General features: G+C 35.5%; 1 protein-coding gene across 9 annotated transcripts in view; it reads left to right on the forward strand.

Moving 5' to 3' along the window:
• Positions 1-25890, forward strand: part of TULP4 (TUB like protein 4) — a 369572-nt gene that overhangs the window by 45945 nt on the left and 297737 nt on the right. For 2 of the 9 annotated variants that reach the window (XM_056818998.1, XM_056818999.1), the window contains one exon: positions 4552-4644. The exons of the other annotated variants lie outside the window; for them this stretch is intronic. The gene's annotated coding sequence lies outside the window, so the exon portion shown is untranslated. The remainder of the gene's footprint in view (positions 1-4551; positions 4645-25890) is intronic. 9 annotated transcript variants of the gene reach the window in all.

Below are 25890 nucleotides of genomic sequence, written 5' to 3' on the forward strand. Positions count from 1 at the left end.
ACAGGGAGATTCACCAGTGTGGTGGCTGTGTCAGAAAAGAGAAGGGGACATAGCAGAGAGATGTTTGGAAGGTAAAACCTACAGGTTGACAATAGACCTGATAGGATGGCAATTTGTCAGAGATCTCATTATATCTTATGATTTCAACTGTCGCCTCTATTCACACTACAACCATCAGTCTTCTGGATTATTGCAATAGCCTCTTTTTCATCCTAAATTCAGTCTCACCTCTCTCTAATACAATCAAATTGATTAGTCTTAAAGCATATGTCTGAGTAGATTACTCTGCTGCTCAAGAAGTTTCCAGTAGTTCTTCATTACCTTTACTATAGCAAATTTATCGATTTGTCATTTAGAGCTCTTCATTTTGATTTTAGTTTTAGAGTTAATTTATTTCTTCTCTTGAGCTGTTTCCAGTTGAATTGGACTTCTTTTTTAATCTGCATACATTACATTACATTAAATTACATTATATCTTCTTACCTCTGTCTCTTTGAATAATTAACTTTCTTCAAAGTTCATCTTGTGTTACTAAGAACCATTCCTTTTTTAATTTCCCAAGTTCCTCAGTACCTTCTTCTTTCCCTCAAGGATAAATAGATGCTTTTTGGGTATATATATATTATATTTCCTTACCTGTAAATACATATTTCTATAGAAGGAACTAATTGAGGATCATCTCACTTTAAAATTTTTGTCCTCAGCTCCTAACCCAGTAACCTGGCCCTCATAATTGACCATTATTGAGTTTTTCTTGTTGACTGACTGATAGATAAAGTGCTGTTGGACTTAAGATCAGGAAGACATATTCAAATTTGGTTTTTGACACTGACTAATGGGAAGTCACTTAGACTGAAGTCATTTTGCCTCCTGAAACTTTAGTTTACTCATCTAAAAAATTGGAATGTTAACAATGTTTATAGTATTGACCTAAAAGGATAATTGTGAGGTTCAAATGAACTAATATATTAAAAATGCTTTATAAATGACAGTATTCATTAGATTATTATTCCTTTTAGTGGATGATAGTGATTTTCAAGAATCTGTATACTTTAGTTACAATAATGTAGAATTATTTTATTCCATATTCTTTGTTATTAACTATTTTCATCATTTTTCTTCTTTCCCCCTAAAGAACTATCCCTGTTTTTCTTTTTTTTTAAATTTTACTTATTTGTTTACTTTTTTTAATGTGCAATAATAACTCACATCATCCAAACACATTCATAGGTGTCTACTTTGGGCATTGCAATATATTTCATGTAACTAAAAGCGACTAGGGTGACATATACAGTTCTTCATTTTCAATTATCTACATCAAGTATCCACATGAATTCAACCCTGCTCTGGGAACTGTTTAGCAATCAATACTATAATACAAGAACTAAGCAGCATAGTGATGATCATTCTCACAATAAAGCCAAAGTGGTCCAACAGAAAACTGATATTTTACAGTTAAAGACCTGAATTTCTCATATGTATACCAACTTTTTTTAGAAATCTCAAGTTCCCAAATGTTGAGATTCATTGGAACTATTTAAGATTTACAGAAAGTTTGTTTCAAAAAAGCAGATAATGCTAACACCTAGAAAAACTCTTCCACTGATGTTGGAAACATTCTTGTGAACAAATAGTATTTCAAAATGAAAATTCTTACATCATAATATAGAGTGGCCATTTTTGTATCAAATATCTCTTTTTTTTTTCCCCTGGCCTTGTTTTATTTATTTTTTTTAAATGGGCTTTCCTATCCACAGGGCCATATTATTTCCCTTTTTAAAAAAGTTTTATTTAATTGGTCAATTTGGAACATTATTCCCTGGCTACAAGAATCTTATTCTTTCCCTCCCCTCCTCCCACCCCTTCCCATGACTGATTCCAAATTCCACTGAGTTTTACATGTGTTCCACTGGGTTCTACATGTGTTAAATGGCTCTTTTTATTGCTCCCATGTTCTCTCAATCTCTTCTGCTACTTGAACAGATTACTTAGAGATACAGGCTAAGGCAAGTAGATGAATCAGAAGAAGGGAGAGAAGAAACTTGCTGGTCAGTCCCATAGTAATGTGTTGGTGTTGCAACTGTATAAAATGGAAAAAATAATCAGAATTGAACCCAGGCACCTACGAATGTTTTGGTTGATGGGATGAAGTCTCTTTGGGAGGGGTTTTTCCCTCCCCCTTTCAGCCCTCCTATCAGAAGGAGAAAAGAAAATGAGAGGTATCAAAGCTCATGCAATTTCTGTCATGATGAGTTTCTTGGTTATGAACTTTGTTGGGAGTTAGGGGTGGCGGACAGTAAGTAGGGGCTGACATTGAGTACCGGTGCAGCTGGGGAGAAAAATTAACCATTCTCCCATAGATGGATTCTCTCTTAGTTTCTGTTTTTTTTTTTTTTTTGCTATAAGATAAAGAACTCATTCAGAAATTTATATTCATAAGAGCCTTTTTTTTCCTCCTCTTTCTTTACTCTCTTTGGGGGTATAATCATAGTAGCTGTATCATTGGGTTAGAAGGTCCCAAGACTTGACTATAGTTTCATCAACAGTCTTGCATAATGTCTCTTTTCCCACAGCCTTGTCGACAATAAATTCAGATATTTAAAGAAGGCATCTTTTGGATTGAAGTGGGGGTGTGTTGTACATATTGTTCAGTTATTTCATTGGGATGGTTTCAGGATTTGAGTTACTTTTTAAAGTAGCTCTCTGAGATTTCTAGGTCAAATCACTATTTGGTATGTAATGTAACTAGTCCTATGATTTCATTGATAGAAGGAAGTGTCATTGAGGAAATTACCTTTATCAGCTCAGGGTGACTTCCTCTGAAATACATAGTCTTAGAGATTCGCCTAGAATATCTAAAGGTTAAGTAAATGACTGGTCTAAGGTTATTTAGGTAATGTGTCTGAGATACGATTTGATCCCAGATCTCTCTGATTCAACATCCAACTCCATATACTATATATCATATTGCCTGTCATTTAAGTATGTAGTATCATTAGACCTCAGTCACTGTAAAAGTCAAGCAAACATTTGTGCTAGCAAGATATGCAAATTGCTACTTATTAATAGTGTCAGGTAAAGTTTTATTATATTTGGTGTGAGATTCTCAGGTCATAAAAGGTGTTTCAAAGGGAACCAGGAACTATCTTTTAAGCAGTAATTGGAGCTATTTCGTAACTACCAGGTGGAACTACCTGGAATCTGTGGTTACTTGTGAATTGTCAAAAATGTATTTGAAAGAGATTACACTTTAATTAGTTGTAAGGTTATTGTAGTTATTTTTGGCTAAAAGAAATATGTAGGTCATAATATGTTTATATTTGTGAATATATGATGAATTGTCATCAAGAGAAACATGTCCCAGTATTTGTTGTAATAATTATCTCTTTTACTTATATTTGATATTATTAATTCAGTGCTGTTCCTCCTTGAGTAAAATGCAATGTAGATTTTAATTTAAATTCCTAGCCAGGAAAATTCAATTAAAAAAATTTTTTTTTTCTGCACTCAGAAACTTTTATCTGAAGGCTTCTAGATTAGAAATGGAGTTAGGCCAGAATGTAGTGGTGAGCATCTTTTGTTCTCAATGTAAAATGACATTGAATATGAATGAATGATCAGATAGCTTCTAAAAAATTATGAAAAAGAGTTTGCTACTCTCAATCTGTTTTTGTTTTCTCTTGAGGAGAGACAGTATGGCAGAGTGCATATAGAGCTGGTCTGAGAGTTGGACATGAGTTTAAGTCCTGCTACTGACCCACATTGGTTTTGTGAAACTGAGCAAGTTCCTTAATCTCTCAGTGGTTTAGGTAGTTCTCTAAGACTGAATATATAGAGCAGGTTCTAATCTGTCTTGTTTGGTTTATCTGTAGTTCCCTGTCTCAATGCAATCACAGGACTAGACCAAAAATATATTTTTTTCCTTCTCTGAATGAGCCTACCTCTGGAGCAGCTGCTTTTTGATATTAAAAAATATTTCATAAGTATTTAGTTGTATGTATTTTTCATTTCAAAGAGAAAAGGACTGTGCTAAGTACTTCACAAATATCTCATTTAATGAGGAAAATGAGGTATAAAGAGTAGAAGTGAATTGATCTGCCACACATAATGACTCAGGGCATTTGTGGAAGTTTTGCCATCAGAACTTTTTTTAGTTAGACCAGCTTGTTTACTTTAACTATGTACTAGTATCATTTTTTAGTGTTATAGAACATGATCCTATTGTACCAATTTGTTATTTGCATGAAATGTCAATGTTTTCTATGAAACACACAAGATCAATTCCTAGTTATTGAAATTTAAATTGAAGGGTTGTACAAAATCTCTCTGTCTCTGTCTCTCCCATCCTCCTTCCTTTCTCTCCCATTCCTTCTCCCTCCTTACTCCTTGGAATACGGATTGAAAACTTTATGCTTTAACTATGGTTCTACTTTGTATTATATGTATGATTGGATGATAGCTATTAAATGAGGATTAGCTCATTTTGAGAAATATATTTCTAACTTCTCTTTACATAATTAAAATACCTCTTATCTTCTGTTTTATTATCAGTTCTCAGACAGAAGAGAGGCAAGGACATGTTTTCTGAAATTTTAAGATTCAAATTGTCTCCTTCTTTCTCTTCCCTCCCCTCTCTCAGAGATGGTAAGCTTTTTGAGTTATGTATGTATTATTTTGCAAAATACATTCTATGTTGGTCATTGTTGTAAGAGAATATTCTTATAAAGCCAAACCCCCCAAATAAAAATATAAATAAATTTATGTGAAAAATAGTATGGTTTGATCTGCATCTGACTTCAACAGTTCTTTCTCTGGAGATGGATATCATTTTTTTTTTATCATCAGTCCTTCAGAATTGTCCTGGATCACTGTATTACTGTGAATATTTAATTTTCCTTTTTATAAACCCTTACCTTCCGTCTTGGAGTCAATACTGTGTATTGGCTCCAAGGCAGAAGAGTGGTAAGGGCTAGGCAATGGGGGTCAAGTGACTTACTCAGGGTCACATAGCTGGGAACTGTCTGAGGCCAGATTTGAACCTAGGACTTCCCATCTCCAGGCCTGGCTCTCAATCCACTGAGTTACCCAGCTGCCTTGAATATTTAAGTTTTTAACAGTTGATCATTGTACGATAGTGTTGTTCCCGGGTACAATGTTTTCCTGGTTCTGTTCATTTAAGTCTGTATCAGTTCATGTAGGTCTTTCTAGCTCTTTCTCAAATCATCCTGTTCATCATTCCTTATAGAATAATAGTATTCCATCACATATACCACAATTTGTTCAGCCATTCCCTAGTTAAGGGACATCCCTTTAGTTTCCAATTCTTTGCCTCCACAAAAAAGAGCAACTATAAAGATTCTTGTACAAACAAATTCTTTCCGATTTTTTTTTTTAAATCTCTGGGATACAAACCTAATAGTGGTATTAGTGTATCAAAGGGTATGCATTGTTTTATAGGTTCTTTGGGCATAATTCAGATTTCCTTTCCAGAATGGTTAGATCAATTTACAATTCCACCAACAATGCATTAGTGTCCTAATTTTGCCATATCCTCTGACATTTATCACATTCCTTTACTGTTTTATTGGTCAATCTGATAGGGGTGAGGTTGTACCTCAAAGTTGTTTTAATGTACATTTCTGTAATCAAGAATGATTTAGAACATTTTAAAATATGATTCATAGCCTTGATTTTTTCATCTAAAATATGCATGTTTATATATTTTGATTATTTGTCAATTGGGAAATCACTTGTATTCTTATACATTTGACTTAGTTCCCTATAAATTTGATGAATTAGACTTTTATCAGAGAAATTTGCTATAAAATATTTTTCCAGTTTTTTCATGTTCTAATTTTGGTTACATTGGTTTTGTTTGTACAAAACTTTTATAATATAAAATCAAAATTGTTCATTTTACATCTTATAATGCTTTTCTTCTCATTTCATTATAAATTCTTCTATTCTTCATAGATCTGCCAGATAAACTTTTCTAATGTTCCTCTAATTTATTTATAGTATCATTCTTTGTATCTAAATTATCAATTTTTTGATCATATCTTGGTTTTTGCTATACTGTTTTCCAGCTTTCCCAGCAGTTTTTTTTTTGGTCAAATAGTGACTTCTTATACCCCAAACTGAGGTTTTTGGATTTATCAAACACTAGATTGCTACAATCATATATCCCTGTTTATTATGTATCTATTTATTCTATTTTTTTATAACTTTATTTTATTTGGTCATTTCCGAGCATTATTCATTGGAGACAAAGATCATTTTCTCCCTCTTCCCTCCCCTCCCATCCCATAGTCGACGTGCGATTCCGCTGGGTATCACAAGTGGTCTTGATTCGAACCCATTTCCATGTTGTTGGTATTTGCATGAGAGTGTTCATTTGGAGTCTCTTCTCAGTCATATCCCCTCAACCCCTGTAGTCAAGCAGTTGCTTTTCCTTGGTGTTTTTACTCCCACAGTTTGTCCTCTGCTTGTGGATAGTGTTTTTTCTCCTAGATCCCTGCAGATTGTTCAGGGACATTGCATTGCCACTAATGGAGAAGTCCATTAACATTCGATTGTACCACAGTGTATCAGTCTCTGTGTACAATGTTTTCCTGATTCTGCTCCTTTCGCTCTTCATCACTTCCTGGAGGTTGTTCCAATCCCCATGGAATTCCTCCACTTTATTATTCCTTTTAGCACAATAGTATTCCATCACCAACATATACCACAATTTGTTCAGCCATTCCCCAATTGAAGGGCATCCCCTCATTTTCCAATTTTTGGCCACCAGAAAGAGCGCTGCTATAAATATTCTTGTACAAGTCTTTTTCCTTATTATCTCATTGGGGCACAAACCCAGCAGTGCTATGGCTGGATCGAAGGGCAGACAGTCTTTTATCGCCCTTTGGGCATAGTTCCAAATTGCCCTCCGGAATGGTTGGATCAGTTCACAACCCCACCAGCAGTGAATTAGTGTCCCTACTTTGCCACATCCCCTTCAGCATTCTTTACTTTCCTTTGCTGTCATGTTAGGCAATCTGCTAGGTGTGAGGCGAAACCTCAGAGTTGCTTTGATTTGCATCTCTCTGATTATAAGAGATTTAGAACACTGTTTCATGTGCTTATTAATAGTTTTGATTTCTTTATCTGAAAACTGCCTATTAATGTCCCTTGCCCGTTTATCAATTGGAGAATGGCTTGATTTTTTTGTACAATTGGTTTAGCTCTTTATAAATTTGAGTAATTAAACCTTTGTCAGAGGTTTTTATGAGGATTGTTTCACAATTTGTTGCCTCCCTTCTGATTTTGGTTACATTGGTTTTGTTTGTATAAACACTTTTTAATTTGATGTAATCCAAATGATTTATTTTGCATTTTGTGACTCTTTCTAAGTCTTGCTTGGTTTTAAAATCTTTCCCTTCCCGAAGGTCTGACATGTATACTATTCTGTGTTTGCCTAATTTTCTTATAGTTTCCTTCTTTATGTTCAAGTCATTCAGCCATTTTGAATTTATCTTGGTGTAGGGTATGAGGTGTTGATCTAAACCTATTCTTTCCCACACTGTCTTCCAGTTTTCCCAGCAGTTTTTATGAAATAGTGGATTTTTGTCCCAAAAGCTGGGATCTTTGGGTTTGTCATATACTGTCTTGCTGAGGTCACTTACCCCAGGTCTATTCCACTGATCCTTCTTTCTGTCTCTTAGCCAGTATCAAATTGTTTTGATGACCGCTGCTTTATAATATAGTCTGAGATCTGGGACTGCAAGGCCCTTTTCCTTTGTATTTTTTTTTCATTATTTCCCTGGTTATCCTTGATCCTTTGTTCTTCCAAATGAACTTTGTTATGGTTTTTTCTAAATCAGTGAAGAAGTATTTTGGTAGTTCAATGGGTATGGCAGTAAATAGATAAATAAGTTTGGGTAGGATGTTCATTTTTATTACATTGGCTCGTCCTACCCATGAGCAGTTAATGTTTTTCCAATTGTTCAAGTCTAGTTTTACTTGTGTGGAGAGTGTTTTGTAGTTGTGTTCATATAGTTCCTGTGTTTGTCTCGGGAGATAGATTCCTAAGTATTTTATTTTGTCTAAGGTGATTTTGAATGGGATTTCTCTTTCTAGTTCTTGCTGCTGAGCTGTGTTGGAAATATATAGAAATGCTGATGACTTATGCGGATTTATTTTGTATCCTGCAACTTTGCTAAAGTTGTTGATTATTTCGATTAGCTTTTTGGTTGAATCTCTAGGATTCTTTAAGTAGACCATCATGCCATCCGCAAAGAGCGATAACTTGGTCTCCTCCTTGCCTATTTTAATGCCTTCAATTTCTTTTTCTTCTCTAATTGTTACTGCTAGTGTTTCTAGTACAATGTCAAATAATAGAGGTGATAATGGGTATCCTTGTTTCACTCCTGATCTTATTGGGAATGCATCTAGTTTATCCGCATTGCACATGATATTAGCTGATGGTTTTAGATATATACTGTTTATTATTTTTAGGAATGACCCTTCTATTCCTATGCTTTCTAGTGTTTTTAATAGGAATGGGTGTTGTATTTTATCAAAGGCTTTTTCTGCATCTATTGAAATAATCATGTGATTTTTGTTGGTTTGCTTGTTGATATGGTTAATCGTGTGGATGGTTTTCCTAATATCGAACCATCCCTGCATCCCTGGTATAAATCCTACTTGATCTTGGTGAATGATTCTTCTGATCACTTGCTGGAGTCTTTCTGCTAGTATCCTATTTAAGATTTTTGCATCTATATTCATTAGGGAGATTGGTCTATAATTTTCTTTCTCTGTTTTTGTCCTGCCTGGCTTTGGAATCAGTACCATGTTTGTGTCATAAAAGGAGTTTGGTAGAACTCCCTCTTTGCTTATTATGTCAAATAGTTTGTATAGTATTGGGATTAACTGTTCTTTGAATGTTTGATAGAATTCACTGGTGAATCCATCAGGTCCTGGGGATGTTTTCTTAGGAAGTTCTTTGATGACCTGTTGGATTTCTTTTTCTGATATGGGATTATTTAAGAAATCTATTTCTTCTTCTGATAGTCTAGGCAATTTATAGTTTTATAAATATTCATCCATATCACCTAGGTTGGTATATTTATTCCCATATAGCAGAGTAGTTTTTAATGATTGCCTTAATTTCCTCTTCATTGGAGGTGAGATCCCCTTTTCATCTTTGATACTGTTAATTTGCCTTATTTCTTTTTTTTTAAATTAGATTGACCAGTACTTTGTGTTTTGTCTGTTTTTTCAAAGTACCAGCTTCTAGCCTTGTTTATTAGTTTAATAGGTCTATCACTTTTGATTTTATTAATTTCTCCCTTAATTTTTAGCATCTCTAGTTTGGTTTTCTTCTGGGGGTTTTTAATTTGTTCGCTTTCAAGTTTTTTGATTTTCATTTCCAATTCATTAATCTCTACCCTCCCTAATTTGTTAATGTATGCACTCAAGGATATGAATTTTCCTCTGAGTACTGCTTTGGCTGCATCCCATAAAGTTTGAAAGGATGTCTTGCCATTGTCATTTTCCTCAATGAAATTATTGATTGTTTCTATGATTTCTTCTCTAACCAATTTTGGATTATCATATTATTTGATTTCCAATTAATTTTTTATTTGTCTCTCCATGTACTCTTACTGATCAATATTTTTATTGCCTTATGTGACAAGGAAATCATTTTAAAAGACTGATATATATTAATTTAAGGTCGCCAAGGAATTCAGCTATGTAATTCCTAAATGAAAACTCAAGTCAGCCGTCAACCTTTTATAGAGTTTAATTACAGACAGGAGGAAGAAAGGAATTAGAGAGAGAGAGGGAGAGAGAAAGGGGAGAGAAGGGAATAGGGCTTAAATTCCCCTTCTGTTTAGGCTCAGCCAAAAGGCCCAAGCCCTTAGATAGCTGGGGCAAAGAAAAGAGATCAGTCCCTATTACTCACGTGACCAAAATGGAGAAACAGTCTCAGAGGCCCCCACCTTCAGCTTCCTTCAGAGCAAGCTTCTCAGAGCACCTTTCCAACCACTCAGAGCCAAAACTCTCCAACCACCCCCCAGTCCTCAGACCCCTTTCTCTTTAAGGAAACCATCCAAGTTCCCTCCCCTCAGTTCTCACATCTACCAATCACTGTCCATCGTTTTCCCTGTGCCAATGGTGGCTCTAGCTTAACCCAGGACCACCCAGAGGTCTGTGGCTTTGCACATGTCTGTTGGAGGTCATATTCTCAAACAATTAAATTTTGATCTATGCTGCAGCCCTTCCTAAATCCTGTTAGGACTGAGTGGGGTGGAAATTGTATTTCCAAGATCTGATTCTGTCATTCCAAGTATCTCTATTGTATCAATTCTAAAATCAATCATGACTCAAAGAAATTCCTGTTCTGTGCTTAAGCATAGGTTAAAGCCCTTTCCATTGTTCAGCAAAAGGTTTCTGTCCTAAAGTAATCTTAAGAAGGGAGGAGAAGGAACCTCCCATGCCAATGGGGTTCACATTCCAATACACTATCAGTAAGAAATTTTCCAAGTATGAAATTTCCCAATGGTGAAATTTCCAACATTTATAAGTCTAAGAAATTTTAAGGTTTACACTTATGATCTGAAAAGGTTGCATTTATTATTTCTGCTTTTCTGCATTTGAATGCCATGTTTCTGTGACCTAATGTATGATCTATTTTTGTGAATGTGCCATGTGGTGCTGAGAAGAAGGCGTATTCTTTTTTATCCTATTTATTTTTCTCCATATGTCTATTAACTCTAATTTTTCTAAGATTTCATTCACCTCTTTTACCTCTTTCTTATTTATTTTTTGGTTTGATTTATCTAAATTTGATAGTGGTTGGTTCAAGTCTCCCACTAATATGGTTTTACTGTCTATTTCCTCCTTCAATTCTCCTAGTTTCTCCATTAGAAATTTGGATGCTGTACCATTTGGTGCATACATATTGATTAGTGATAATTCCTCATTGTCTATACTCCCTTTTAACAGAATATATTTACCTTCCCTATCCCTTTTCATCAGGACTAATTTTGCTTTGGCTTTGTTAGATATCATGATTGCAACTCCTGCCTTCTTTCTATCAGTTGATGCTCAAAAGGTCTTACTCCATCCTTTAATTCTAACCTTGTGAGTATCAACCCACCTCATATGTGTTTCTTGAAGACAACATATGGTAGGGTTTTGGGTTCTAATCCAATCTGCTATTTGTCTACGTTTTATGGGTGAGTTCATGCCATTCACGTTCAAAGTTATGATTGTCACTTGTGGATTCACTGGCATTTTGATATCTTCCCCTAATTCTGACCTTTCTTCTCTAGATATAACCTTTTGAACTAGTGATTTACTTTAGGTCAGTCCCTCTAGTCCCCTCCCTTGACATGCTTCTCTTTCTGGCCCCTCCCTTTTTATGTTTCCTTCCCCTCCCCCCTCTCCTTCCCTCCCTTTTTATGCACCCCCCCCCTTAATTTTCCTTTCTCTCCTAACCTGTTGGATAAGATAGAATTCAGGATCCCAATGGATCTAGATGTTCTTCCCTCTCAGAGTTGATTTCACTGAGAGTAAGATTTAAGTAGTACCACTTCGCGCTCTCTTCCTCTCCTTTTCATATGAGAGTTCTTCCCCTCCCCTTCCCATTTGTATCTTTGTGTGGGAAAGATTATTCTATTTAGTTCCCCCCCCTATTTCTTGAAGTAAATTTTAGTATCATCAACGATTCCCCCCCTCCCTTTTTCTTTCTTTGCCCCCCCCTCACCAAATCTTCTTACTGCCCCAATCTTTCCCTTTGCATGATTCTTCTAACTACTCTTATGATGCATACAATTTTTGAGAGTTACACAATACATTTTTCCCACATATTAATATATATAATTTTATATAAATGTAGTCCTTATAGAAGAGAGTTTGACTTAAAGAAAAAGATAAGATTTTTCTCCTTTTCCCTTTCTTTCATATTTACCTTTTCATGTTTCTCTTGCTTTCTGTGATTGGATATCAAATTTTCCACTAAGTTCTGGTCTTTTCTTAGGAAATACTTGGAAATCTTCTATTTTGTTGAATGCCCATACTTTCCCCTGGATGTATATAGTCAGTTTTGATGGGTAGTTCATTCTTGGTTGGAGACCCAGCTCTCTTGCCTTTCTAAATATTGTGTTCCATGATTTGTGGTCTCTTCCTTGTATTCTATTGATTCACTGTCTTATTTCTTATCCCATACCAGACTGTTTTAATGATTAATGATTTATAGTACATTTTGAGGTCTGGTACTGCTAGGTCATCTTCCTTCCCATTTTTTCATTAATTCCCTTGATATTCTTGACTTTTGTTCTTCCAGATGAATTTCATTATTATTTTTTCTAGTTACATAAGATAAATTTTTGGCAGTTTGGTATGGCACAGAATAAATAAATTAATTTAGGTAGAATTGTCATTTTTATTATATTAGCTCAGCCTACCCATGAGCAATTAATATTTTTCCAGTTGTTTAGATTCCAATTTTACTTGTGTGAAAATGATTTTGTAATTGTATTCATACAATTCCTAGGTTTGTCTTGGCAAGTAGATTCTCAAGTATTTTTATTTTCTAGAGTTATTTTATTTTATTTATTTATTTAAAAAACCCTTACCTTCTGTCTTGGAGCCAATACTGTGTATTGGCTCCAAGGCAGAAGAGTGGTAAGGGCTAGGCAATGGGGGTTAAGTGACTTGCCCAGGGTCACACAGCTGGGAAGTGTCTGAGGCCAGATTTGTACCTAGGACCTCCGGTTTCTAGGCCTGGCTCTCAATCCACTGAGCTACCTAGCTGCTCCCATTTTATTTTATTTTTTGACAATTTCTAATGAACTTTTTATTCCCTTTTGGATTAAAAAGGTCTCATAGCTAATTGAGCATGTCACAGAACATAACAACTGTTGTCATACTACATTATTTTATACTCTTAATAAAAGTTTATTTATGTGTTTTGTTTTTTACATCAGCCATGACTGGAAGTATTCCCTTCCCTGCGCTCTCAGCATCCTAAATGGAACCTCATTTCTTCAACAAAATATAGCAAATTTAGCCATATAGCATATACATTTTGCATCAGTCCCCTCACGTCTCTTCAGAGAATAGTTGTTTTGTTATCCACGGTTTATAATGGCTTTGCCAATAATTCAGTTCAGCTTTGTTTCATCAATATTTTCATTTATATTCATATTTTCCTTCGTATTTTTACTTTGTGTTAGTTTATAAATATATTACTAATTTTCCCTGAATTACTTATATTTATTTATTAGGCCACAATGTTTCATTACTTTTATATGCCAGTTATTTTTAGCCATCACCTACTTGATCAATGTCCACTTTGTTTCAGTTCTTTGTTTTCAGTGTGTGATATGAACATTTTGGTACCTATTAGAAATTTCTCTTTGACCTTTTTGTAACATATGTCCACTAATGGGGACATCAGTGAATCATGAAATTTGAAAAGTTTAATAATTTTTCCTTACATTGTAATACAAAATGACACTTGGAATTTGGACTAATTCACAGTTGTATTAAGTGTGCATTTCTTTCTACTATCTAATCAAAATCAACTAAAATATTTTTGTGTGCAGTTAAGTGAAATCAGTGTTTTAAGTTGCATTTCTCTTTTGAGTGAAGGGGCATTCTTTCATACCGTCATTAGTTTGCTATTCTTTTGAAAATAGTTTTGCCACTTATTAGTCAAGGAATGGCACAATTGATCAGATATTAATGTTAACTCTCAATATATCTTGGCTATTAGACTTTGATAAACTTAACTTTCAACATCACATCAGCTTTCTAGTTGGGGTATTATTTACTGTTTACAACTTCTTATTTAATAGGCAATGAAATGATGTGGATTGTTTTATATTGGCTGTCATCATGATCTTACTGTAAGTATTATGACAATTAACCTAGAATGTAAATGAAACACCAGATTTATGGTTTAAAAATTATCCCCCAAGGATATGATTAGGGGGTATAGACTCTAAATTGCTGTGGGGGAGGGCCAGCCTCCCATAGGGGGCGGGGTCTTGGAGGTGGAATGGTGTCAGTGAAATGATGGACGGGGCACAGCTTTTGCATTCATCCCACAGCACAGATTTCACAGGATAAACTGTTCTGCCTTGGCTGAGGCCTGGCTTTATTTTATACACTCATGATTACACATCTACTTGGCACAGTTTCATTCTCAACATACATGTTTCCATGGAACCTAACAATAGACAGGAAGCCTAGGGAGATAGTCAAGGAAACATTGTTGCTAAGTGCAGGATCAGAGGGTAGAATCAACATGACCCAGATATAGGTTAGGGAATTCAGAGCAGAGATTTGCCAGAATTTTTCATGCCTAGACAAGAGGGTCCTATCTAAGTGGGTATATAAGAATCCTTAGGTTTAATTTTGTTAGTGGGCTCTCCTGTTAATATCCTAGGGGGACAGAGTGGGATATCTGTATTAACCCTACAAGCATCTTGCTCTCATCTATTTTTCTTGGGGCTAAGAAAGAATAATAATCCTAGCAATTCCAATAATAAGGGGATGTTAATAATGAAAGTCACTTGGGGGGTTTCAGTGGGTGTTTCCATCCTTCCTGGGAGCTGCTTTGCAGTCCCTGGTTTCCAAGTGAACCATGTCAAACAACGTGGTCTTGATGGCTTCCAGCACTAAATGATCACTCTAATGGAAATATTAATAATATGGAAATAGGTCTTGATCAATGATACAGGTAAACCCAGTTAAATTGCTTGTTGGCTATGGAGGGTGAGGGGAGGGAAAGAAAATGAATTATGTAATCATGGAAAAATATTCTAAGTTAATAAATTAAATAAAATCATCCCCCAAAACATACTGATTCCATTTCCTGATACAAGACTAAGAATGGGAAGGTGGGAGAAATGAGGGTTCCTTCCTCCCCCAATAATGAAGTAAGCACCATTGTATAAAAGGGAAATCACTGACTGGGCTGGTCCTCAAAATGTGGACTCTGCTATTATTTTGTTGTGTTGTGATAATTTGATAATCAATCAAATTCTCTGGACCTTTTGCTCAGATAGTTCAATCCAATCCTAACCATTCAGCAAGAATTTTGTCAACTTCATGATAAGACATTGGGAAAATAAAATTTAAAAAAAAATCTGTAGTTTAAAGGACCTTATTTTGCATAGAGGCAAATTTATAAACATAAAAGTACATTCAAGGTAAATCAAGGCCTCTTATATATAGGAGTTGGTGCTTGAGTTGAACTTTTACAGAAGTTAGAGGATTCCAAGAGTGATGTGTTAGAGTAAATGCATTTCAGGGATGGTGAAAACCTGCCAGACAAGGAGGAACCAGTCAAGAAAGACTTTTGCACTAAAGCAAAAGTGCCAGACTGAAGAGTGTGTGAAATTGATCACCTTGGCCTGGGAGGGGCCCCACGGGATTGGAATCTTGAGGAGGAGAAGACTCTGGCTGGGAGAGGAGTTGCTCTCATTCTTGAGGAGCTGAAGACAAAAGGTGTGAAAAGATTTTCTCCTTTGGGTTACCCAGTTTTTCTGCTGGTGACTGGAAATCTTTCCCCTCAACACTTCTCAATTGAAGGGTTCCAGAGAAGAGAAAACCTGAGGAAGACATTTCGAATCTCTGTCAGACTTTATTTCAGCTCCTGTTGCCCTTAGTCCAAATTGTGGCTAAGGGGCCAAACCCAGGATTAGTCAACCTGATTTTCTCTCTGGGGGCTCAGGCTGTCAAGGCCTGAGTCCTCCCCAAACTCGAGGAGGGAGGTGTATTAGGGGATTATTTTAATTGGGAGATGTTAATTTCAAGATCAGATCTGCCAAACACCTCCCTCCTTCCTCTTTCTTCCCTTCAGCCTCTCTGTCCTACCTTCCTCTTCCTCCCTCCCCCTTATTAGATTCTTCTTGTTGGTAGCACTGAAGTCAGCTCAAAGTGAGTATCTTGGTATATAAAACAAAGCACTCTCTCTTTTTCTAAGTTTAAGTAAGGGAGTTTATTTGGGAGAAGGGAAAAGGTAAAAGAGTTGAAGGGAGAGAAGGTTTGGGGTTTCCCTAATATTAAAACAATTCCTAAGTTGGAGGATGTTGGAATAGAGTTCAGATTTGGGAAAATGGCCAACATATTTGAAGATTCAATCACTAGTATAGTAGGGAGAAACCAGAGAGCAGGACTTTCTGTCCTTCCTCCTTTCTGTCCCAAGGGCAAGAGACCAAGTTTTTTCAGTTTGCCTCTTCCTTTTTAATGGTCCTTTCTGGTCACCATTCCAATTAGAATGTTCTCCTTGATTGACAGGTTCTATAGTCCTGGCTTCTCAAGCTATGTTGCAGACTTTTCCCATTTTCTCTCCTCCACAACATTACATGCCCCCAATTTGTCTTTGTACAGGATGCATCCTGTTTTGACGTTACTTACCTTTTAAATATCTTATCAAATTTCTAACTATTCTTAGCCCTATACTATGTTAAATATTCCTTTACCCTCCCAAAACAATAAATCCTGATCCATTTTGACTATTCTGTCTACCTAACTCTATGCTAAGTTTGGGTATAGAAAAATGGGTTAGGTAAATAGGAATTTTACATTAATAAAGTTTTTTAGGGAGAATCGGTTTACCCCCTTGAACAATCCAGACGCCTTTGATTAATTTAGCACCTAGCTGCTCCTTCCATGACTGTATTTCTTCTCTGTTTTAAGCTTTGGTGAGATTGTGCTTTTCAATCAGAGAGAAATTCAGCACATGGTGGGGGTCTGAAAGTTGCAGCGTTTTTTGAGGTTATGTCTGCTCTGTCATTCCCTAGGGATAGTCTGTCTTTTCCATGAGTGTGTGCCTTGCAATGGATTATGGCCACCTCTTTTGGAAGTTCTACAGCTTTTATAAGATGGTCTATTAATTTGCCATATGCAATTGGTTTCCCAGCTCAAGTTTTATACCCTCTGTTTTTCCATATGTATGCAGACGACTGCAAGGTGAAGAAAGCATAATGTGAGTCCACGTAAATGTTAACCCTTTTTCCTTTAGCTAACTCCAGGGCAAAGAGCAGAGCCTTCAGCTCGGCTCCTTGGGTGCCAACATGATTTGGCAATGATGTATGCCAAAGTGTTTTGTCATTGTCAACTATAGCTGCCCCTGTGACTCTCTGTCCTCCATGAATATATGAGGAACCATCTGTGTATAACTCTATTTCTGGATTGATAAGAGGTGTATCTTTAAGTTGTTCATTGGGTTTTGCATAATTTCTACTATTTGATTACAATCATGCAATTGTTTTCCACCTAGTGGCAAATCTGGAATCAGAGTCGCTGGGTTCACTGGTGCACATCTATGAATTGTGATGTTGTCATTGCCTAACAAAATTATTTCATACTGGGATATTCTCGCATCAGTGAATGAATGCATATTCTGTGATTGTGGCAGTTTTTCTATTTGGTGTGCAGGATATACATTCAATTTACATCCCAGTACTTTTTCATAAGTTTTCTTGACTATAAGAGCTGTTGCCACTATGCTCCTGAGGCAATGCACCATTCCTTGTGTGCCAGAATCAAGGATAGAATTATAAAAAGCTATGGCTCTTAAATTCAGCCCAAAATACTGTGCTAACATTCCAGAAGTGATGCCTTTAGATTCATGGACATATAAGTGGAATTCCTTCTTATAATCTGATATTCTCAAAGCTGGAGCTGATAGGATGACTCCTTTCAACTATGACAAAGAATGCATGTGTCCTTTGTTTAATTTCAATGGTTCTTTAACCTCTTTCTTTGTCAAATCAGTTAAACATTTGGAAATATGGGAATATCCTATTATGTATTGTCTTGAGAAACCAAAAACCCCTAGAAATGCCTTAGGTTCTTTCTTGGTCCTAGGGATGCCTAGCTTCTGTATGTTTGCTGTTCTTTTATTAGAGATTTTCCTGGTGCCCCCTCCAGGACAAATCCCAGATATTTGACTGCTGGGAGAGCCCACTGAATTTTCTCTTTTGAAACTTTATGCCCTCTCTTATGAAGTTCTATCAATAACGTCTTTGAATCTTCCAGACATATTTTTGGGTCAGGTGATGCTAGCAGTAAGTCATCTGCTACATTTGAAAGTTATGGTAGCTAGGTCTCTCTGTAGAAGTTGACAAAATATTGAAGCCGACTCACAACATCCTTGCACTAATCTGGTATAGCACAGCTGAGTTTGTGCCCATTGGAAGGCAAAAATATTTTGAGAGTCAGGGTGCAATGGTATAGTAAAGTATGCATTACTCAAGTCTAACACTGTGTACCATTGTGCTTTGGAAGGTATTTGTGTTATTATATCATTTGGAGAAGGTGTGACAGTGTGGGTTTTTCTTATGAAGTTATTTACTGCCCTAAGATCCATCACAAATCTCCAACATGGTTTTCCATCTTCATTAAGCTTGTTCTTTTTAAAAGTTAGAATTGGACTATTGAATTCAGACACTGTAGGTCTTAAAATGCTTTGTTCTAATAAGCTATTTATGATTGGTGTTATTCCTTCTTTTACTTCTTTACTTAATTTGTACTGTCTTAGGTGGTATTCCATTCCTGACTTCAATTGTGACTGGTTTCACAGACTTAATCCTACCCACGTCATTTTGATGTTTACCAAATATGCCTTGTGGAATATTTTTAGGTATTTCAGATATAGATGTTAAAATTTGGATTTTCTAAGGTTCTTCTAATTGTTCCAGGTGTAACAATGTGTAGTGTTTTAGTCTTTCACATTGCAAAGTCACTTGAATCTTACACAAAAAATTTCATCCTAAAAGGTTATCTGGACATGAGGGAATCAATAGGAAAGTATGATCTATGGTGAGAGGACCCAATTTGACCATTGTGCTTTTGAGTTCAGGGACCTGTTGTATTTGTCCCATAGCTCCAGCTACAGAAACATTCCTACTAGGTTGGTATCCCCTGGACATGTCTTTAGGACAGATTTTGAAGCACCAGTATCTATGAGGCCTTTGTAGTTTTTCTTTCCCACTTTAATCCATACATATGGTTCTGGCTTTTGTGTAGATATGGAATTTATTGTTAGTGAATCACTCTGCACTGCTCTGGTATCTACTGCCATTTGCATGGTTGAACTAGTTAAATCTTCTTGACTTAAATCATTTCCTATGTGATCTTCATCTAAGTTTGATTGTATATCTTCTACTTCATTGGAAAATGAATTTAAATCATAGCTATGGTTAATCTGATATATTCCTTTATCATCTGACCTCCCCCAACCATTTAGAATGTTAGTTTCATGGCTGTCATTTGAATCCTTGACTGTGTTATCAGTTGCTAAGTTTTGCATTCTATTCATCTTTTCAAATTTAACTGCTGATTCTATTTCCATTACTTTGAATATGATTATTATTTTCAAATGTAACTTCAGTTTCATTTTCATTAAATTTTGTAATTTCTAAAATAGTCACTGTAGGATAAAAACTTTCAGCTTCTGGATTCAAACTAGATGTTTTTTTCTAAGGAAGTCTGTGCCCATATAGCTACTTGAAGAGTTAACTTGTTCATGCGGGTTTATAATTTTATCTGAGTGGTTTTAAATCTTTTACAGCTCCATTAACCTCATTTGTAATAGTAACCATGTGCTTCCCTAATACTAAAACAATTTCTAAGTTGGAGGATGGTAGAATAGAGTTCAGATTTGGAAAAATGGCCAACATATTTGAAGATTCAGTCACTGTATTATAGTAGGGAGAAACCAGAGAGTAGGACTTTCTGTCCTTCCTCCTTTCTGTCCCAAGGGCAAGACACCAAGGTTTTTCAGTTTACCTCTTCCTTTTTAATGGTCCTTTCTGGTCACCATTCCAGTTAGAATGTTCTCCTTGATTGACAGGTTCTATAGTCCTGGCTTCTCAAGCTCTGTTGCAGACTTTCCCCATTTTCTCTCCTCCACAACATTACAGAGGGGAAAGGGTTTAGATAGAGACAGGGACCCCCTTTCCCCACTTTCCTTTCCCATTCTTTCCATGCTAGTTATTCCTTTGTATTACCCTGATTGAGTTGTCATTAAAATAGTTATCTTTTCCATAAGTTGAGTGTGAATGAACAGATCAAGGGGAGATCCTTTGGTCTTGAGTAGTGGAGAGGGGACAAGAGGGACAAGAACAAATCTGGGAGAGCAGCCTTAGCTAAGGAGGGAAGGCAGATGGGGGAAAATCTTCAAACCCCCTCTCCCTCTGAGCCAAACTTAAACATCAACTGTGTCCCCTGAACCCTGCTTTGTAAAGGGGGTGTTCTCCTCTCTTCTCCCTCTCTATATTGAAAGTCTTAACCCCTGGGGTTACAACTTTCCTCTCCTCTCGAATACACCATCACCACTGTTTAGGTCTCACAAGGACCATGGCAGCAACCGTAGCCATCACCACTTCTCTTTCTTCCTCTGCACCTCTATAGAGTTATTTTATTTTATTTTATTTTATTTTATTTTATTTTATTTTATTTTATTTTTTGACATTATTTTTTTATTTGGTCTATTTCAAGCATTATTCCTTGGTTAAAAAATCATTTTCTATTCCTCACTCCCCTCCTCCCACCCCTTCCATAGCTGACACGCAATTCCACTGAGTATTGCATATGTCCTTGATTAGAACCCATTTCCATGTTGTTGGTATTTGCACTAGGATGTTCATTTAGAGTCTATATGAACCCAATCATATCCCCTTCGACACATGTATTCTAGCAGTTGTTTTTCTTTGGTGTTTTTACTCCCACAGTTTTTCCTCTGAATGTGGATAGTGTTTTTTCTCCTATATCCCTCCGGGTTTTTCAGGATCAATGCATTACCACTAATGGAAGAGTCCATTACATTCGATTGTACCACAGTGTATCAATCTCTGTGTACAATGTTTTCCTGGTTCTGCTCCTTTCACTCTGCATCACCTCCTGGAGGTTGTTCCAATTCACATGGAATTCCTCCACTTTATTATTTCTTTGAGCACAGTAGTATTCCATCATCAACACATACCACAATTTGTTCAGTCATTCCCCAATTGAAGGGCATCCCCTCACTTTCCATTTTTTTGCTACCACCAAGAGCGCAGCTATGAATATTTTTGTACATGTCTTTTTCCTTATTAACTCTTTGGGGTACAAACTCTGCAGTGCTATGGCTGGGTCAAAAGGCAGACAGTCTTTTAGTGCCCTTTGGGCATAGTGTAGAGTTATTTTAAATAGAATTTCCCTTCCTATCTCTTACTGCTAAACTTTGTTGGTCATATATAGAAATGCTGATGATTTATGTGGTTTCATTTTGTATCCTGTGACTTTGCTAAAGTTATTAATTATTTCAACTAGTTTTTTTAGTTGATTCTCTAGGATTCTCTTCATCTGCAAGGAGTGATAGTTTAATTTCCTCATTGTCTACTTAAATTTCTTTTTTTTCCCTTTGCTAAAGCTAGCACTTCTGGTACAATATTAAATAATTGTAGTGATAATGGGCATCTTTGTTTCAACCTTGATCTCATTGATATTGAGATGATACTTGCAGATGGTTTTAGGTAGATAATACTTATAATTTTAAGGAATGTCTCATTTATTCCTATGAATGGGTGTTGTGTTTTGTTGAAAGCTTTTTTGCTCTATTGAGATGATCATGTGTTTTCTGATATGGTCAATTATGCAGATAGTTTTTCTAATATTAAAACAGCCCTGCATATCTGGTATGAATTCCACCTGATCATAGTCAGTGGTCCTTATGATATATTGTTGCAGTCTCTTTGCTAGCATTTTATAAAAATTTTTTTCATCTATATTCATTAATGAAATTGACCTATGATTTCTTTTCTCTGTTTTTGCACATACTGGCTTAGGTATCAGCATCATGTTTGTGTTATAAAAAGAATTTGGTAGGATTCCTTCTTTACCTATTTTCTGAAATAGTTAATATAATTTTGGGATTAATTGTTCTTTAAATGTTTGATAGAATTCACTTGTGAATCCATTTGGCCCTGGTGATTTTTTCTTGGGAGATCACCAATGGCTTGTTCATTTTCTATGTCTGAGATTGGATTAAGTATATTCTATTGTAGGAATATAGTTAGGGATGGTTTGGTTTTCTAGGGTTAGTTGCAAGAAGGGAATTTTGAGATAAGTCTTGGGAGAGGATTCTGGGTAAGGAAGGACTTATGGGAGCCTAAAACTGAAAATAACTGAACTTCACTTCCTTCTTGGATTTCATGTGAGCTGAAAGAAGGTCTTGTCTCTCTGCCTACATTTCCATTAAGCTGAAGGAGGGGTTTTTGCTTTAAGAGATTCTCCCTGGATTGTCAAGATTTCATGGAGAAATCTTTGGCATGTAGGTAGAGGATTTATTTGGACAAAACCAATTTTCCCTGAGTCCAAGATCATCTGCCAGTGTTCCAGCTGCCAGAATTCCTTTTGGCTAATGTAATACAAAGCTTTCCATCTATAATTTTGGGTTACTTAGTACAGCAGCCAAACCCAGGATTTTTTCCTTTCTTAATTAATTACTGGTGGGAAGATTAGAATAAGTCAGATAGTTGGGAAAGGGTTTTAGAAAGGACAGGTAGCTGTAGGCAGGGCCCAGAGAAGAAACAGAAGGCTCCCTTTAAGCAGGGGAATTAGGAGTTGGGTAGAGGTAGTTTGAAGAGTGGTAGGGTCATCATACCTACCAGTTTCCGTTACTCCTTTTATTAAAATAAACTTTGTTTCCATGAGCCAAGGGTTTGGTGCTTAACTGGCTTTGAGGAGTTCATAGGTGGGTTGTAACATCAAACATCCCTCTAGAACAGTTCCTCATGACACTCTTTCCTCTTTTGTTAATCTAGATTATTTATATTTTAAAAAATATTCATCCTTTTTACGTAGATTATCAGATTTATTGGCATATAATTGGTCAAAAGAGTTCCTAATGATTGCTTGGATGTGAATTCACTTTTTTTCATTTTTGATACTGGTTATTTGATTTTCTTCTTTTCTTTCTTAAATTAATCAGTGCTCTATATTTTGATTTTTTATAAAATGAACTTCAGATCTTTTTTATTAGTTCAATAGTTCTCTTATGTTCAGTTTTATTCTTTAATTTTTAGGATTTCTAATTTAGTCTTTAATTTGGGGTTTTATAATTTGTTCTTTTTCTAGTTTTTTTTGGTTACATTCTCAATTCACTGACCCCCCTTTTACCCACTCTATTGATGTGTTTAGAAATATAAGTTTTCCTATATCTATAACTTTGGCTGTATACGACACATTTTGATATGTTGTCTCCTCATTGCTATTCTTCTAAATGAAATTATTAAATGTTTCTGTAATTTGTTCTTTGACTCTACCCCCTTTTAAGAATGAGATTATTTAGTTTCCAATTAGTTTTTAATTTGTCTTCCCATAGAACACTATTGATTATAATTTTTACTGTGTTAGGACCTGAAAAGAATACTGCAAAAGTTACATGTGAGAAAACCAAGCAGTTTAACAGATAAATCTATAATAAAAAGTTTATAATAATGTAATGACAGCTGTATGTGTGAATATATTTGTTATTCTTTTTTGCATTTGCTTGTGAAGTCTTTATGCTCTAATACATGGCCAGTTTTTGTCTGAGTGCCAGAGATCTATTAAATCTAACTTTTCTAAAAATTTCATTCATTTCTTTCTTGCTTATTTTTTAGTTTGATTTATCTAGATTTAAGAGAAGGAATATGAAATTCCCCACCAGTATGGTTTTATTGTCTATTTCCTCCCCAAACTCATTTAATTTCTCCTTTAAAAATTTGGACACCATACCACTTTGTGCATATATGTTTAGCATCAATATTATTTCATTGTCCATCCTACCTTTTATTAAGATGTAATTTCCTTCCTTTTCTCTTTTAATTAAATCATTTTTTTTCTTTAGCTTTGCCTGAGATCATGATTGCTGCTCTTGCTTTTTTTCACTTTAGTTGAAACACAGTAAATTCTGTTCCAGTTCCATACATTTAATTATGTGTGCTTCCCTGCATCAAATGTGCTTCTTATAAACAGTGTATTGTAGGATTATGGTTTTTAATACATTCTGATATCTGCTTACATTTTATGGGTGAGTTCATTCCATTCACTGTTATGATTACCAACTGTGTATTTCCTTCCATCTTATTTCCTCCTTTTGATTTGTCATCCTTCACAATGTTTTGCTTTTAATCATCACCTGCTACCTCCCCTCCCTTCTGTCATCCTCCCTCCTACTTCTCTATAGGGTAAGGTAGAATTCTATACCAGAATGAATATTGTTGTTATTCTTTCTCTGAGCTAATGAAAGTAAGGTTTAAGCATTGTCTTCACCACCTTTATCCTCTTCATTGTAATATTTTTGTGTGTCTCTTTAGGTGAGATAACTCTCAGTTCTACCTCTCAGTTCAATACTTTTTTTTTACCCTTTGATTTTTGTTTTTTGCATATGATGGCTTCATGATAATTAGCTTATTCCAATACCCTTTGCCTCTGTATGGCCCTCCTAACATTGATAAAACTTTTAAGTGTTATAAATATAATCTTTCCATGTCAGAATATAAGCAGTTTTTATTGAATCCTTTAATTTTTTTTTACTTACCTTTTATGCTTCTTTTGAATCTTTGTATTTGAACCTCAAACTTTGTTTAGAACTGGTCTTTTTATTAGGAATGCTTGCAAGCCTTCTATTTTAATAAGTGGCCATTTTTAACCCTAAAAAATATACTCAGTTTTGGTAGGTGATTATTGGTTGTAAAACTAGTTCTTTTGCTTCCTGGAATATCATATTCCAAATCTTACTATCCTTTAATGTGGAAGTTGCTAAGTCCTGTGTAATTCTGATTGCAGCTCCAGAGTATTTTAATTTCTTCTTTCTGGATGCTTCAAGTATTTTCTCCTTCACCTGAGAGCTGTTGAGTTTGGCTACAAGATTCTTAGGAGTTGTAATTTGGGGATTTATTTTAGGAGGTGATCTGTAGATTCTTTAAATTTCTATTTTACCTTCTTGTTCAAGAATGTGAGGACAATTTTCTTTGATAATTTCTTGTAATATGCTATCTAGGTTTTTTTTTTTAATTATAAATTTCAGGTAGTCCAATAATTCTTAAATTGTTTCTCCTCAATCTATTTTTCAGGTCATTTGTTTTTCCAATGAGATATTTCATTTTTTCCTTCTGTTTTTTTTCCATCCTTTTGATTTCGTTTTATTGTTTCTTGATGTTCCATGATGTAATTAGCTTACCTGATTCTCATTTTTAAGGAATTATTTTATTTCATGAAATTTTTTATCTTTTCCCATTTGGTCAATTTTGCTTTGTATTTCTTTCATTTCTCTAACTAATTTTTCCTCTGTCTTTCTTAGTTGGTCTTTGAAATTCTTTTTGAGCTCTTTCTGAGCCTGAGACCAATTTATGTTTTACTTTGAAGTTTTGCATGTAGCTGCTTTGTTCTTTTTGTCCTTTCTGAGTCTATGCCTTTCTCTTCTTTGTCTCCATTATGCTTTCCTAAGGTTTTTTAAAAAAAAGTTTGCTCATTTCCCCAGACTTTTTCTTGAGTTTTACTTATATTTTCAAGGTTAGCACTGTTATCAGGGTATAGAGGGCATTCTCTTAAATGTTAGTTTTCCCTTGCTGCTACTTTACCCTATTTCTGGGTTTCTGAACATTTCAGTTCTTTCAAGGTGGTATGGTGGTGTCTGGCTGTGAAATCTGGATGCTGTAAACCTCAAAATTTCTCAGACTTATGAATGTTGGAAATTTCCCCATTGGGGAATCTTCTACTTAAAAAAATTCCCTAGCAGATAGTGAGAATTCTACTTGAATGTGAGGGCTCCTTGCCTTGAGACTATCCCTACTCCACCCTACTTAGGACTGCTTTAGGACAGAGAGCTCCTTGAGAACAATGAAAAGTACTTAA

The sequence above is a fragment of the Monodelphis domestica genome, chromosome 2 (assembly GCF_027887165.1).
Source record: "Monodelphis domestica isolate mMonDom1 chromosome 2, mMonDom1.pri, whole genome shotgun sequence".
Classification (NCBI taxonomy): domain Eukaryota; kingdom Metazoa; phylum Chordata; class Mammalia; order Didelphimorphia; family Didelphidae; genus Monodelphis; species Monodelphis domestica.